This window comes from Taudactylus pleione, unplaced genomic scaffold (genome assembly GCF_031769625.1).
Source record: "Taudactylus pleione unplaced genomic scaffold, aTauple2 ptg000169l, whole genome shotgun sequence".
Taxonomy (NCBI): Eukaryota; Metazoa; Chordata; class Amphibia; order Anura; family Myobatrachidae; genus Taudactylus; species Taudactylus pleione.
Window position 1 is genome coordinate 499,024 of NW_028284571.1, and position 14,475 is coordinate 513,498.

The window sequence follows — 14,475 nt, forward strand, 5'->3', positions numbered from 1 at the left end:
TACCTTTTTTTGAGGAACAATGGACCAAAAGTGATATATCCACTACTTAGAATATCTAAGTGTATGAAAGACTGCGAGAGGAACACCATAGGAATTTATTCGGGGGAACTCCCTTATCTACATATTTCTTGAAATTTGATCACTACCCTAGTGGAGTGCAGGGAACTGCAAGTACTGTATTTTTATAGTGGTATGTTAATTGAGTCCCAGCAAAAATTAACCCTAGTTTGTATGTGTGTATATGTGATAGGGAATATAGATTGTAAGCTCCCTGAGGCAGGACTGATGTGACTGGCCAAATATGCTCTGTTAAGCGCTGCGGAATATGTGTGTGCTATATAAATAACTGGTAATAAATAAATAAAAAGAGGTGCCTTAGATGTGGAAGTGACTGGTGGTGGCTCACAGCTCATGACAGACTGTGTTAAAATCAAAAGACACAACAGACTAAAAGCACTGACACCCTTCCACCATGTTATGTTTGAAGTAAAGATCAGGCAAAAAATAGAATATAGGGATGTTGTAGCAAACTATTAGTTTGTCTTTTATTGGCACAATTAATAACATTGACAGTGGAGCAAAGTCAATTGTAAGAAGTTTTTTTTTTTTTCCATACTAATAATTACGACACAATAAATAATTCCATTTATTTTTAATGTTAAAAGAGATAACTGAATTGACCTGTAATTACACTAAGGTCAGGATTCCTCCCAGCAACTGAGCTGCTGCCCCACTCACACCACAGTTCCCCCTCGTCATTTGATTGCAAACTGTACAAGTTTCTTCGCATGATTTTGGTTGGACATCTAGCTACTATTGGATGAGTTGAGGTTTCTTGTAAAAGTAAAGTTTCATACTTAGAAACACTGAGAATTTGTAGGGTTGATCCGTTCCTGGACAGCTGGATACGGACATTAGAGATATTCCACTCTTCTATACTAGCTGCAGAGCTTTGCCAAAAATCCTGTTTTTGTTGTAGCTAAACTGAAAAAGCAACTGGCGATGAGGGAGCAGACCTGAGGAGAATGTTCATCTGCAGGTTAACCACCCAACTATTGCATCTTCTAGCTATGGGATACAACTGAAGAGCGGGGATATGGTGACACATGACTAAACAGGTACTAGGTTATGTGCATTCTGTAGATGACTGTACAGGACAGACATACTTTTCCACATTGTCGGCGGAGTTAATCCTAAAGGAGTTTAATCAGTTTAAGGGGGGGTATTTATCAAAGACTGGAGAGAGAGAAAATTGTGAGAGATAAAGCACTAACCAATCAGCTTCTAACTTACATTTAACAAACTGTTTTTGAAAAATGACAATTAGGAGCTGATTGGTTAATACTTTTTCTCTCACAATTTTATCTCTCATCAAGCTTTAGTACATAGACCCCTTAGACGCAAACTGTACAAATATATTCTTGAAATCTCGATAGATCCTGCATATGTACAATGGGGGTTAGGTACGGGCAGAGCCGTAACTAGACTTTTTGATACCCTGTGCCAGAGAGAGCATTGGCGTCCCCCCCCTCATCTTTTAAATAGGGACATAAGATAGTGCACCTGAAAAAGGGCCATGGCCTCAAGGGCTAGGTAAGAGATAGGGGAGGCCAGGAGATGCTGGGGATAAAAGAGGAGGAAGCTACAAGTGAGAATGATAATAAACAGGAAATTTAACAGGCCCAAACAGCACCCCCTGCCCTGCGGTGCCCTGTGCCAAGGCACTGGTCGCACTACCCTAGTTATGGCCCTGGGCACGGGATGCCAGCGCTTAGGATCCCGGTGGTGAGAATCCAGATGCCGGCATTCCAACTACCCGGGATGTCAACTACATCCCTTGTCGAAACCGAATAATTGGGTAAGACAGAATCTGTTTGCCAATCAGGAAAACCTGCACGACGCCATCTTGTGAATGGCAGGAAGACTTAATTTTAGAAAAGAAAGCTTACACAAGCGCCATTTTGTCAAAAATACATAGTACACAATCCACAGTGCAACATTTATAAAAGTAGCAATTTTGCTACTCACAACGCAAAGTTGCTAAAAAGTAGCAAAAACAGCTTTTTAACAATCTTCCCCTAACACCTACCGACGGTGTTTAGCAGACATAAAATAACTTTGCAACACATTAAAATCACCACAGACTTATATTTGAGCAGTAGCAAAGTAGTGGTGTTTTCCCCTGCATTCACATTAACACATACGCGATGTAGCAAAAAGTAGCAAATTAGTGGTGTTTTCCCTGCACTTCATGTTAAACATAGGACAACGCAAAATAGCTATTTAGACGCACAGCCAGCTTTTTAATGACCTTTTCCAAACCCATACTGGCATGCTCACACACATACACAGAAGTCTTTCCAACTTAGTGCTGGTCGCTAAGTGCCCCACAGACCCTCAAACGCACAACACAATTTAGTGTCATTTCTCCCCGCATACACATTTAAAAGCAATGGTCCCGCAGCGCGAAAGGAATGATTATTACTTGGTTTAATCGCAATGTCAGCATATAAAGAAATGATTTTTTTCTGTAACTATGGCTTAGTAAATGACAATTGGACCATGTTTGGTGCTGTACTGATCTACTCTGTTCCCACAGCGTTCCGGTGGCACCGGTGAGAAGATCAGAACATGCGGCTTTGAAATATGAATGTTAGAGAGAATAACTTCTTGAAATGTTGTATGCCATAGTTAGATTAGATTTATTAAGCAGCGGGAAGGTGAACACAATCAGGCTGTTAGAGGCTGAGTTGAGTCTTTGTACTGACCTATGAATTGTACCGTAAAGGAAGAAGCAAGAAGAGGAACCAATGAGAACCTGCCAACGTATTCTATTGTATTGCTTATCCCAGTACGGGTATATATGTGAGTGCTCTGAAACAAGATGCCAGTCTGCGGTGTTCCTGTTATGCTGTTCGATGAAGGTCTCATTATTGATGCCAGTATCTGGTCCCAGAGCGCACGCGTATGTATTGACTGTACCTTATGACCTAATATTTGTACAATTTAGTTTGCGCTCATTGTTAGATCATAGCGTGGTAACATCTGTACTTTTACCTGAATAATAATCTTTAGCACGTTGGACCGCTATTCAAATGTCTTAGAGTTTTATTAATGGTATAATTAAACACAACGCTAATTAGCGACATCTTGTGGGTTTAGAAGGTATAGGCAGATTTTGTCTTAGAGGTTCTAGGCAGGTGAATCTTAGAGGTTTATAGGCAGGAATGTCCTAAAGGTTTATTTATGATTCAACAGTTGGGGGCTCGTAGGTTTATCACGTTATCTGATACACGGTAACACTCAGTCAGTTCTCTCTCAGCAAAAGGGTGGAGGCGTCTTTTGAGAGACGCATTAGTCTTTCATTACCACAGTGTTGCTGAGAGCGTACTGCCGTTATTGTGTAGAGGAAGCGCTGATCAGAATCCAGGGACAAGGAGAGAAAAGTCGTTTTCTCTCGTTGATAAAAGTTTAGAGGGAGTAGCATAATAGCGCTAAGGTAATAACACGTGGGCCTGGTCGCATAACTGTGTATGCGACTAGTCGTACAATTGCATACACATACTTCCGGTTGTGCTGCCACGTGTTTGAACAAAGCCATTGAGGTTTTCATTTTTTTTCTATTACCAATATCTGGGTTAACGTGTATTTTTCTGCGCAGGAAAAAAGTGTGTAACAGTGAATATTTGTTGAACAAAGTTAAGGGTATCGTATGATCCTTAAAGGCTAGGTGGAAGGGTTAGTCTAGCCGCTCGGAAAGCAGCTTTACCGTTCTATACACAGTAGCAGGTGTACATGTTGTCTTTGTTGTAGAGAGGTGTGTGAGAGTAGCCAACATACAAACTCTCATAGGTGTGGAAGTTGCCTTACTAAATCTTATCTGGGTGTGGAAGTTGCCTTTTTCAAATCTTATCCAGGTGTGGAAGTTGCCTTACTAAATCTTATCCAGGTGTGTGGGTGTCGCCGACTTAAATCGTCCACAGGTAAGTTAAAGTGTGTTGATTGTCTTTCACCGGCTTAAATCTTTATTGAAAAGCGTAGGAGTTGTCTCAGAATGGGAGCCACGCAAACAGTAGAGATGTTAGGCAATGATGTGCTGCTAATGAAGGCCCCGATCGGATCGGCCCGTCGTATCATGCATACCAAGTACGGTACTTATGCAATAAGGTATTGTGATTTATGGTTTAATATGACGAGGAAGAGTGTTAGACCGTTTCCCAGAATTGGTAGTTTTGATAAAAATGTGTTAGACAATGTCCGGGATCACATCAGTTTGATGCGCTCCCGAGAGAAAAAGGTTAAATATTTTGAATGTTTAAAACTGTGGCAGCACGAGGGGGAAATGTGGCTGAAGGAGGTACCCGCGACGCAAACAGGCATCGCGGGCAGTCTCGGGCAATGCGCCGGTGACGCTAAATAGCTCCACAGACGCATCGCTTGATAGCGCGCACGCACTGCAAGGTAGCGTCGCAGAAGGTAGTACAGATGGTTCACGCGCACCACCACCACCCTATGCGGATGGGCGTGTAGGTGCAGTCAATGTAAAAAAAAACATAAAAATGTAACAAGCAACTTGTACCCTCTCTTAAGCAATTATAAAGAAAATGTTTATGATATGGATGATGAGCCTATTGTAATGTCTGCCATTTCCCATGCTGTGCAAATGATAGATGTTGCATCACCACAATCACGGGTGGTGCTGCCATCTCCATCGGTAACAGCAAGGGAAGTGTTAACACACTCTGCACCCGTAGAGGAAGTTGTTAATACCATATGTAACAGCAGCAGATTAAACCCCCACCCAGGTAACCAGGTCAAAGGTAGCAGCGCTACCGGTCTGCATCCCATTCGGACAATAACTGTTCCAAATGGAAATGCAGACGCAAACGGTATAGTGCCCACGAGGGAAGTAGTAATGTATTGTCCTTGGACAAGAGCAGAACTAAATTCCATCATAAATGATTTCCCCGATCCCAAAAAGGAATTAGCCAAATGTCAAAGATTTTTGAGAAATTTGGGTAGTTCACTTGAACCCACTAAAAGATTGGCGTGTGGTGTTAAGGGTCTGCCACGCAATACCGACGTGACAAAATTTATCACGGATTGTGTATTGGATGGTGACATCCCCTTAACAGATCAAGTAAACCAAGGTAACATTTCCTGCATTGTAACTCAATTGGGTATATATTTTCCAGTAGTAGTTAACTGGAACAAAATTTTTACCATTAAACAAAAAGAGAGTGAGACTGCAGAAGATTACTGTGATCGGGCTCTGCAGGCTATCACCCAGTACACTGGGATAGAGGATATTAAAGATAGCACTCACCACAGGGGGATGATAGTTACGGTACTTGTGGACGGTCTGAAAGAGACTTTAAAAACTCGGGTTCAGACCTCACAGCCTGGCTGGTGGGGACTTACAATAAATACCCTCATAGAAACCGCCATTGAACATGATAAGAACATCTCCAAAAAGAGAGAAGCCCAAAGTGAGAAACTAATGGCTGTCAGTATACAAGCTCTGGAGGGACTGATGGTAACATCACAGCCAACAGACACACTTGCACTTGCACACACACTCACTCTCACTAACCCCACTCAACAAACGCAACTCTATCCCACTAATCCGATGCAACCACAGGTCCCAGGCTATCCACCAACTTCTTATCCCCCACAATACCCTTACCCTCCCTATCCTTACCCATATCCACCAGCTTTACCCTCTGCGCAAATCTCACAACACGTCTCCACCCGAAACACGAACCTGTTTTAACTGTAAACAAACAGGACACTTAAGTAGAAACTGTACAGTAAAAGGAGTAGGGATCCCACCCAGATATCCCCATAAGGGATATGCACAGAGGCCAGCAAATGTTCAGCAGGCACCAGCTCCAATTGTAGCCGTAAATGCTTTATTGGAGAATGGTAGCCAACGCTAGGGGTCAGGTCATACCTGTAGTCTACAGATGGTCAGGTTAACGGGAAGTACTAGGGAAGAACCGGTCATGATGGTTGATGTAGCTGGTACTGAATATCCTTTTCTTGTAGACACAGGGGCGACCAGGTCGGTGATAAAATCTCCCGTTAATTTGCAGGTGACCAACGAGACAGTACCAACAATGGGTTTAACAAGTGGAACGTTATCCTTTAACAAAGTCCACAGAGGTTACTATTGGGCCGTTGCATACCAGGCATTCTTTTCTCCTGGCTGCTGCGGCTCCTACTAACCTACTGGGTAGAGACTTGTTATGTAAGATGGGATGTGTTATATATTGCACCCCTGATGGTGTATTTTTAGATATCCCAGAGAGAATGGAATACGAGGTGCGGGATATGTTAGACACTCCCCAAAGGATAATGTATCACTCTACAGGTTTAAATGAAACTCCATCACAGGTAGATGAAATGTTGTCCCTAATCCCAGATTCCCTTTGGACTAAAGATGGACAGGACACTGGATTAATGGCAAACGTAAGCCCTGTAATGGTAAATTTAAAAGGTGGAAGGTAAGCTCCAAAAATTCCCCAGTACCCACTAAAACAGGAGGTAGAATTAGGGGTGTTTCCAATAATTGAGCGATTATTGCAACAGGAAATTTTAGTTCGTACAGCTAGTGTAGCCAATAGTCCCATCTTTCCAGTGAAGAAAAGTGGTGGGAGGGGTTATTGGCTGGTAGAGGTGTCAAAAAGGTAGTAAAGAGCCAATTCCCCGTAGTGCCGAATCCAGCTGTCATTTTGATGCAAATCCCACCAAATGCAACCCATTTCACTGTCATTGGCCTCTGTTCAGCTTTCTTCTCTGTGCCTCTCCATCCTGACTGTCAGTATCTATTTGCATTTACATACAGAGATTTACAATACACATGGACACGATTACCCCAAGGTTTCATAGACAGCCCCAGTATCTTCTCCCAGGCATTGCACGACTGTTTACAATCTTTTCAACCTGCCAATGGATCTGTTCTAATTCAATATGTGGACAATTTATTGCTATGTTCTGACTCGTTTATGTCATGTTTGAATGATACTAAACTTTTGTTACTTCATCTCTCACAAACAGGACACAAGGTGGCTAAGGACAAACTACAGCCGTGCCAATCCAGAGTAAAATATTTGGGACACTGACTAACCCAGGGGTTACGACACCTTACAACAGATAGAATCCAGGCCATACAAAACATGACACTGCCGCAGAATCAACAGCAAATTCGTACATTCTTGGGAATGTGTGGATACTGTAGAATGTGGATACCAGGGTTTTCTATTTTGGCCTTACCTTTACAGGAATTAGTCTCTTCCTCAAAGCCCGATTGTGTCATACACACAGAGGAATCAGAACAGGCTTTCCTTAATCTTAAGGATAGTCTGACAAGAGCTCCTGCATTGGGAATACGATTATGAAAAACCTTTTGATTTGTATTGTACGGAAGCTGATGGTTGTGCTGCAGGTGTCCTTACACAAAAACATGGGGATACCAGTAGGCCCGTAGCATATTACAGTGCACAATTGGACACTGTGGCGAGATCACTCCCAACCTGTTTGAGAAGTGTAGCAGCAACGGCTCTATTGGTCAGCAAAAGTGAGGATGTGGTATTGGGCCATGATATGATTGTCTGTACCCCACATGCTGTGTCTGCCCTGTTGAACTCTGCCCAAACCAGACACGTATCCTCAGCTAGATTCACCAAATGGGAACTAGCTCTAATAGCACCCTCAAACATCACTATAAAGCGGTGTAATACGTTAAATCCAGCAACGTACTTACCGTATGTGCATAAGAATGCAGAAAGGGTGGAGGATGAGTCTGGTAGAAAGTGAGTTTTGCAAAGGTATTGATACGCATGATTGTATGGATTATCTTAACCAGACCTTTACCGCTAGACCTGACATACGTGACATACCTTTAGAGAATGCAGATGTGACATTTTACACGGATGGGAGTTGCCATAGACAAACGGACACAGGTGGAGTTATGTACAGGTTATGCTGTTGTAGATGACACAGACATCATAGAAGCTGAACCTCTTGGTCCTCCTCACTCAGCCCAAGTGGCGGAGTTAGTAGCACTGAGAACAGCGTGTGAATTGGCAGCAGGCAAATCTGCCAACATTTACACTGACTCTAGGTATGCGTTCAGGGTGGTTCACGATTTCGGAGCTCTATGGCGTCTGAGAAATTTTATGACAGCAGCAGGCACACCAGTCACACATTCCAGACACATAAAAGGATTATTAAAAGCAATTCAGTTGCCCAAAATGGTAGCAGTAATAAAGTGTAAATCCCACACATGTGAGGAAGATCCGGTATCATTGGGCAACAACAGGGCGGATGAAGCTGCCAAGTGGGCAGCAGGTTTAAAAACAAATGTACCCATAGAACAAGTAATGGTTTTCCAAACAGTTGACATGCAGAAATTAATTGAGATGCAAAATTTGTGTTCTACCCAAGAAAAAGCAACCTGGAAGTCTAAGGGATGTGGGCAAGAGCCCTCTGGAGGGACAGACAAGGTAAGCCGGTGGCACCTAAGGTGTATTACCCAAGCCTGGCAGAGGCAGCGCACAGACTGACTCACTTGGGTAAACAAGGTATGTGTAAGTTAGTGAAGGCATATTGGTACGCACCGGGTTTTTCTTCACAAGCAGAAAAGAGAGCAATGTCCTGTCTGACCTGTTTGAGGAAGAACATAGGGAAAACGATCCCTACCGAACCATCCCACATTCCCCCGACTGACGGTCCTTTCCAGGTAATACAAATTGATTTCATCCAATTACTACCCTGCGGGAATCTCAAGTATGTGTTAGTTTGTACCGATATATTTTCTAATTGGGTAGAGGCATACCCAGCGGCCACTAATACTGCTGTATTCACTGCTAAAAAGATTGTACAGGAATTTGTATGCAGGTATGGTATTCCTAGAATGATTGAAAGTGATAGGGGTACCCATTTCACCGGGGACATCTTCCAGATAATGTGTAAATTGATGGGTATTGATAGCAAACTCCACACCCCATATCGACCCCAAGCCAGTGCCAAGGTGGAGAGAGTGAACAGCACTATTAAAAACAAATTAAGTAAGATCATGGCTGAGACTGGACTAGCATGGCCAAAAGCACTACCTTTGGTCCTACATAGCATAAGGACCACTCCTAAGCCTCCACTTAATCTGTCCCCATTTGAAATACTGTTTGGTAGACAACCTCATTTAATTATAAGCCCACAGGAAGACCTGAAGAGTAACAGCGAGGTCACTGTTAAGTATCTTATAACAATGAGCAAACAGTTGCAGCAACAACAGCAGAAATTGAAATTGTTGTCACCCGATATGCCAGAGATAAACTGTCATGATGTCAAACCTGGAGAATATGTTATGATCCGAAATTTTTTATGCTCAGGTTGCCTAATAGATCGATGGGAGGGGCCGTACCAGGTGCTGTTGACGAGTGCCACATCCTTGAAGGTGGCCGAGAGAGATACCTGGGTCCATGCCACTCACTGCAGAAAGGTTAATCAACCGGTGGAGAAGCAGGGCAGAGTTGAAGCAGATAATGAGGATCTGGCAATTGCGAACCAGTTGCGGGAAAACTAAAAGGTGACAGTGAGAAACCTGAGCTAAAAGAAAATTGTAGATCAGTGTCACAGCAAAAGAACCGTTCTGCTGTGTTCATGTGTGTACTCTTCTTTCAGAATTTCCATCATGATTGGTTTATCTGGAGATTCCTGGTTCTTGTGATGGAGGATAGATGGAAGAGGCGGGAGCTGATGCTGGTGAAATGGAGTGAAATCGAAAGGAGGAGTGCTATACCAAACCAGGGGAGTGCCGGTCCAATTTCAGTACAGTAAATTGTTGTGAAAATATGAATAACAATACTAAGGAAGAACTGTATTACAATCCTGAGTTATGATGTAGTGTATAACAATGTAGCCTGAGTTTGAGTGGTTGTGCATGGATATAACATTTATGTTGTTTTAAGTCATCTTAGGTAATGCAGTCCCAATCCCTTTCAAGGCTCCCCTTATAGGATAGGTGCATCCCCACATCTTTCCCATGATCCCTTAAGGATCCGCGGTGTGAGTATAAGGGCAGTTTTATGTCCCTCCCGGAGACGCATTATCTGAATGGTTCAAATGACCACACTGTGTCATACCATAATAACATTGAACGGTATATTCACATGCATGGTTAAACAGATTCAGAATAGGTTGTGATAGCGCTTTATTGGCTATCAAAGGGTGGACTGTCGAAACCGAATAATTGGGTAAGACAGAATCTGTTTGCCAATCAGGAAAACCTGCACGACGCCATCTTGTGAATGGCAGCAAGACTCCATTTTAGAAAAGAAAGCTTACAGAAGCGCCATTTTGTCAAAAATACATAGTACACAATCCACAGTGCAAAATTGATAAAAGTAGCAATTTTGCTACTCACAACCCAAAGTTGCTAAAAAGTAGCACGAACAGCTTTTTAACAATCTTCCCCTAACACCTACCGACGGTGTTTAGCAGACATAAAATAACTTTGCAACACAGTAAAATCACCACAGACATATTTGAGCAGTAGCAAAGTAGTGGTGTTTTCCCCTGCATTCATAACACATACGCGATGTAGCAAAAAGTAGCAAATTAGTGTTTTTCCCTGCACTTCATGTTAAACATAGGACAACGCAAAATAGCTATTTAGATGCACAGCCAGCTTTTTAGTGACCTTTTCCAAACCCATACTGGCATGCTCACACACATACACAGAAGTCTTTCCAACTTAGTGCTGGTCGCTAAGTGCCCCACAGACCCTCAAATGCACAACACAATTTAGTGTCATTTCTCCCCGCATACACATTTAAAAGCAATGGTCCCGCAGCACGAAAGGAATGATTATTACTTGGTTTAATCGCAATGTCAGCATATAAAGAAATCAATGTTTTCTGTAACTATGGCATAGTAAATGGCAATTGGACCGTGTTTGGTGCCATACTGATGTACTCTGTTCCCACAGCGTTCCGGTGGCACCGGTGAGAAGATCAGAACAGGCGGCTATGAAATATGAATGTTAGAGAGAATAACTTCTTGAAATGTTGTATGCCATAGTTAGATTAGATTTATTATGCAGCGGGAAGGTGAACACAATCAGGCTGTTAGAGGCTGGGTTGAGTCTTTGTACTGACCTATGAATTGTACCGTAATGGAAGCAAGAAGAGGAACCAATGAGAACCTGCCAACGTATTCTATTGTATTGCTTATCCCAGTACGGGTATATATGTGAGTGCTCTGAAACAAGATGCCAGTCTGCGGTGTTCCTGTTATGCTGTTCGACAAAGGTCTCATTATTGATGCCGGTATCTGGTCCCAGAGCGCACGCGTATGTATTGACTGTACCTTATGACCTAATATTTGTACAATTTATTTTGCGCTCATTGTTAGATCATAGCGTGTTAACATCTGTACTTTTACCTGAATAATAATCTTTAGCGTGTTGGACCGCTATTCAGAGTTTTATTAATGGTATAATTAAACACAACGCTAATTAGCGACATCTTGTGGGTTTAGAAGGTATAGGCAGGTTTTGTCTTAGAGGTTCTAGGCAGGCGAATCTTAGAGGTTTATAGGCAGGAATGTACTAAAGGTTTATTTACGATTCAACACCCTGTTCGGAGGGTTTATATAGTTTTCTTACTGTAATGTGAAGCCTTACCTTACAAACTACTTTTCCTCAGTGTACAGATAATGAAAACACAAGAGCGCGCTTTCATTAATATAAAAGTTAACAAATAACTTTAAAAAAAAACACATGACATCCTACACTCTGCTTGAACCTCCATTATGCCCAAATCACCAAGAGCAGATTACCATTTTTTTGTGTAGTGCAATAGGAATATATTAAAAAAATAGTAATAAAATACTTGTATCCCCGTTCCAGGGAGAGCACAAGCCCAGTAGTGAGCGTAGTATGCTAGAATAGCTCAACTACTGTAAGCTCCTGAGTCAAAATGCATACTTGACTGTAATCTTTCCTTTCTCATATGTCTCTGCTCGTAACCTCACCAGCACTAGTCAGGAAGGCTAGCTCAGCTGTATGGACATGCAAACAGTGTGGAACTTCTCTGCGCTTCTATGTAAGCAGCTTCAGATTACGCAGACAAGAGTCACATTTCTTGCCTAGACTGAAATCGGGTAAAGAGAACATTTGTGTGATGTAAGTAGCACCATCACACATCAAGCCTTCATAAATGTACGTACAGTTCTCACAACACACATTAATTAAATATATGCTCCTGTTCCACAAGTCCAAATAAGTAAAAAGGTTAATAAGGCAATTTGTTGATACCAATTTTAAAGTAAAAAAAAACAAAACAGTACACGCTTGTACAAAAGGCAAATCACAGTCGAAGCATTAACTGCACAGAGCACAAGAGATCCTGAGTTATGCTCTGGGCACTTCTAGTGAGTGCATAACCCAAAGGCAGTGTCATAGTCTCACAGAGAGCCGTGCCCATACACGAGGTGCTGGTGGAGGTGATCTGAAATGTACTGTATAGGTCAGATCAGCATTATATGGACTTTTTCTCACTTAGTGGGATTTTATAGTTAACTTGCTACAAAATATTATCTTTTCAGGCTTCCATTTTATGTATTAGGACATTGTTTAAGATACAGAAGAAAAAAAAAGAATTAAGAAGAGACCAGTGTTTTCCCATGCTATATTTCTCGGGTGGTCCGACCAGCAAAATTTCCCTGCCGTCTGGCACGGAGGCGCGGTTGAAATTCGCGCTGCATTGACATTTCATATAGAAACATCAGCGTAGAGCAACTAATCGGCTGCATCACAGTGTAGCTCACTGCTCGAAGCCACCCCCACCGGAAGGATGCCAGCCACCCCCTCCACTCTTTTGAAGCCGCTCCCGCCAGAAAAATGATGCCACCACCCCATTCACCTTGACCCTGGCCCACCCTGCACTAGATGCAAGAAATACAGCCTCCCCCTCTCCTACCCAAAGCCCTAACAATAGTGAGATAACGGATGGGAGGGTGCACAATGGGCTGCTGCTTACCTGCTGTGTTAGGGTTTGGTCCGCACCCCCCCTCCCAAACTTCTATATTTGTAGTCACAAGACATTATATAGATGTTTATCATATATTTCATTCATATGTGTCGTGATAGCTGCATGGAATTAGCTGGTCTGTTATTCATGATGCATTTGTGCTGACTGTAAATGCAGTTTTCCAGCACTCCGATGTCCAGTTCTTGTCCTACTTGGCAACGACAAAGCTTGAAAACGTATTTTCATAGACGCTGATGTAGGAACATCTGTATGTGATACACTGATCTCTGTGAAGACTGCTCCTGTTTTGCCCACAGTACTCAATACTTTTAAGTTTATGTTTTATATTAAACAAAATTCTCTCATACATAAGCTGTGGATTTTATAAATATCGGTCCAATGGTAATCCCAAAGTAGTGTTACTGACACGTTTCGTTGCGAGATAACCTATAACTTCATCAGATGTGATGTGAACTATCCTACAACTTCATCTGATGCAGTGGAATGGGTTATTCCACAAAGAAACTCGCAAGTTGTGCTACTTTGGTACTACCACTAAACTGATCTTTACAAAATCATCTGCTTATTCAGGAGAATCTGTGTGATATTCACAAAGTATGAGCAACTAACGGCCCAGGAGGGTGATGAACGCGTTGAGAGCACGTTTACTTTTTCTGTCAACGCCTCTTGGCCTTCATCTGTCATTAGTTCCACGCTTATTTGATTTCAATAGGCCTTGTATATCAATTTTTCATTATTGTATAATTTTGCATACATATTCCTATTTTCAGCACTTTATAAAATATAGGACTTCTTTTTTAGCATGAACATTTACAGTACAGGTTTCCAAACTCTCAAACTACAGTCCAGGTTTTAAGGATATACATGTTTGAGCCCAGATGGTTAAATCAAATTGACTGAGGTACTAAATAAGACACTTTTGCTCAAGCATTGATATCCTTAAAACCTGGACTGTAATGATGGAGTTTGGGAACCTCTGACAGAGGATTGCATACAGCAATTATAATGGATTTTAAACCAAAAAGAACAAACAGGTGTAGCTTAAACTAAAGGATGCGTATCCACTACACGAGTGTGGAACGACTGTACAATTACAACATTGTAATCGTTCTTCATCCTGTGCAGTGGATAATGTGCCCACACTGATCGATATGTCGTTCAGTGCAGGCATCCTCCCCTCATCCACGAACACGCACAACCTCTCGTTATCAGCAGGTTGGCCTGCATGTTCAGGCGATGATCAAAGTCGAAAATGACCAGCGGGAGCGCGCATCGCTGGTCATTTTTTACATTTAATACCTGATTTATAAACGATTAATGAGCATTTGAACGATAACGATATCGTAATTGTTCAATCGCTAATTTAATAGTCTAGTGGATACGCACCTTAACAGTTGCACAAGTCTCAGATATTGAAAGT